General features: G+C 50.4%; 1 long non-coding RNA gene across 1 annotated transcript in view; it reads left to right on the top strand.

Moving 5' to 3' along the window:
• The window catches only part of LOC105003578, a 67,963-nt gene extending 67,618 nt beyond the window's left edge, over positions 1-345 (top strand). Inside the window, exon 3 of the long non-coding RNA XR_827127.1 lies at positions 244-345. This is a non-coding gene — a long non-coding RNA (uncharacterized LOC105003578). The remainder of the gene's footprint in view (positions 1-243) is intronic.
• Positions 346-3,182: the final 2,837 nt, after the last annotated feature.

The following is a 3,182-nucleotide window of genomic DNA, read 5'->3' as shown; positions in this document are numbered from 1 at the left end:
GGGTTCTTGCTCCTGCCGCTGCCTCTGTCCTGAGCTGTCTTCCCGGGGATCCAGCAGCTCCTCCCTTGCATTGTCAGCATCTCAGGCTTTGGCTGTCCTCTGAGGGAGTCTGTTTATGACCACATTATTTAAAATATCACCTCTGTGTTAACCCTCCATCCCTTATTGCATCTCCCACCATATTACTTGAAATAATATTAGCTAACTGCATGTTTGTTCTTTGCTCCTTGTCATCTTCTCCAGACGTGACTCCTGTGAGAACAGGCTCTGTGGTGCCCTCAGCATTTGAGGCAGCTTCCCAGGTGGTGCTAGTGATGAAGAACCTGGCTGTCAATGCAGGAGACATAAGAGACGTGGGTTTGATCCCTGGGTCAAGACGACCCCCTGGAGGGCATGGTAACCCACTCCAGTACTTTTGCTTGGAGAATCCCATGGACAGAGGAGCCAGGCGGCTCTTCTGAAATTGCAGAGTTGGACACAACTGAAACGATTTAACATGAAGACTCAAAATGCTGTGGACAGCATGAGTGAAGGAATGGGTGGGTTGGAAGATGGGCCAGTTGGAACATCAGATTTCCCAAGAAAGGGAGTGTTACACCCACAAAATATGTTTCAGAAGAATCTAGGCTGTAAAAGATAAAAACACTATAAAACCGATTGAAAAAACCCATAAAACCTATTTAAAATGCTATAAAACCAATGGATGAAAAGAGAGGAGAATATTTTCAAGATCTTGGAGGATCCTCCCAAGCCAGACACAAAATGCAAAAGCTATAAAATAAAAGGTTGATAGATTTGACTCCATAAAAATAAAAAGCCCATACATGGCAAAATTACACGAGAAACCAAGTTAAAAGATATTTGACTCAAGAAAATATTTAAAACATGTACAATGGACAAGAAATTAATAGTACAACATCTAAAGAAATTCTGTGAGCCCACAAGTAAGACATGTCCAACCCAGTAGAGAAAAATGGGCAAAGGAGAGGAAGGGGTAACCCAGAGAAGGAGACACACTCTTAGCCATTGAACAATAAAATAGGTCCCTACGCTCACCAGTCACTGGAAGAAGCCACTGGGGACAGAGCTGAAAGGATGGGAAGGGGTGCACTGCTGGGGATGCAGGTCCCTGGTGCCACAGACACGGGACCGGCATGGTACCTGCTGCCAGCGGGAAGGCGACCTGGGCAGACTTGGCCACATTTAAAATGCATGCTCCTTGTGACCCAGAAATTCCCCCTTTAGGAATCTTTCCTTGCAAAATGCCGAAGGTGTCCCATGCCTTGGTGTCTCCTCTAGCATGAGAAGACAGCAGGGTCACCTGTGTGTCCCGAGGGAGGAAGGTGGCCGCATGACAAAGAATTATACAGCTGGCGATGAAACCTCCGCTCTGATCCTGAAAAATGTTCTCAGCTTAGTAAGTGAAAATAAAAGCAAGATGCAGAAGCACAGCAATTGCAGGACCCCTTTTGTATGTTTAAAGTCTTGCACGTGCATTCATGAAGAGGCACACACACGCCTGTGCAGGGAAACCTCCATGGGGGGCAGAGCTCTGTGGGACAGGGGCGGGGAGGGTGGAGGGGTGTGGTTTGAGGACTGACTTTTTGTCTTTCCTGTTCATTTCTTTATCATAAACTTCTAGCAACTAAAATATATTACTATTGTGATTTTCCAATAAGGGAAAGATAACTCATTGAGGAAGGATGCAGCTGGGGTGTGTGATGCTGGTGGGTAAATTGGGAGACCTGAGGATTGTGGGCTAGCTGAAGTGCTTGGGTGACTACGGGGCACCTTTAGGGCAGGTTCACTCTCTGTGGGAAACAGGTAGCAGTCTTCCCTGGAACCCCAGGCGGTGGATTCCTATATCCCTACATCTCTGTTGCCTAGAGAGAGATGAAATCCTGAGGTCCAGGGTGGGAGGCAGAGGAGGGCCGACCCCAACAGGGAAGTAGAGACCCCTTTCCTGGCACAATCAGGGACAGTAAGATGTGGCAGGACCCCAGCTTCCGCATCACCCTTGCAGCTCAGCGATCCTGAGAGACGTGCAGCAGTTCCTGTGCAGTGTCTTCCCACCCCCGAGGATTTGGGGTACCCCTTCCCAGGACGCTAGGGCCCTTCTCTTTTCATAGATGCAGCCACAGTGCATGGTCCACACTTGGGATGGCCCAGAGGTTCAGTTCTGAACACGCTAATGTAGAGATAGGTACCAGACCTCAGGGCAGATGACCAGCCCACAGCGGGTTGAGTGCATCTATGTTCAGGGCAAAAGCCCAGCTGGACCACCTGGGAGCAGACCTTGGATGGGATTAGTCATGAGCTGGTGAAGACACCCAGGGCCGGGATGGGAGAGAAGAGCACTGGGCTCAGGATGAAGGCCTGGGTCATCTGCATGTACAAGACTTGCTGTCCAGTCGCTCAGCCGTGTCCGACTCTTTGCGACCCTATGGACTGCAGCACTCCAGGCTTCCCTATCCTTCTTTATCTCCCAGAGTTTGCTCAAACTCACGTCCATTGAATGAGTCATGCTCCAAGACTGCGTACAAGCCTGAGATAACACTACGGATGGTAATGATTACTGCTGTGTTGAGCCCAAAGGGAAGGTCTCCAGGAGGGGAGAGGACTGGCTCAAGGTCATCCAGATAGCTCCTAGGTCTGCCTGCCTCCAGAGACTGCCAGCTGCTCCCTGGTCACCCCACTCTGTGTTTCTATGTCAGACCTGCTATCTCATCTTTGTTTTACTGCCCTTCCCCACAACAGCTAATGTGATTGAAGACAGCTAAACTGTTTTGTCTTTATTTCTGCCTCTGACCTTGGTCCCTGCGGTCAGGGAGCTGATCAGCTGGAGATTTGAGAGGCTGGGAAGAACTGGGAACAAATGGCAGAGGCAAATGCCCCGGCTGGGGCAGTGGGCAGATGTGCTGGTGACTGAGGCCCTTGCTCTGTGCTGATCAGGCAAAGGGGCCAGGATGGTGGTGCCTGCTCAGGAGGACCAGGGGGAAAGAGGCCATGCCAGGGCAGCAGGAACTCTGGCTGCTGCCCATAGACTGTCCTCTTCCTCCAGGCAGCCTTCCCTCATTCACCCTGTCAGCCCCTCAAGGTGGGCTCCATGACTGCCTTGTTATCTATGGAGGGATTAAGAACAAAGGCTGCCAGAGCTGGGCCAGGCCTGTTTGATGTCACCT

The sequence above is a fragment of the Bison bison genome, unplaced genomic scaffold, assembly GCF_000754665.1.
Source record: "Bison bison bison isolate TAMUID 2011002044 unplaced genomic scaffold, Bison_UMD1.0 scf7180017864471, whole genome shotgun sequence".
NCBI classification, from domain to species: Eukaryota; Metazoa; Chordata; class Mammalia; order Artiodactyla; family Bovidae; genus Bison; species Bison bison.
The sequence above is the reverse complement of the archived record's forward strand: the minus strand, read 5'-3'. Positions and strand labels throughout refer to the sequence as shown.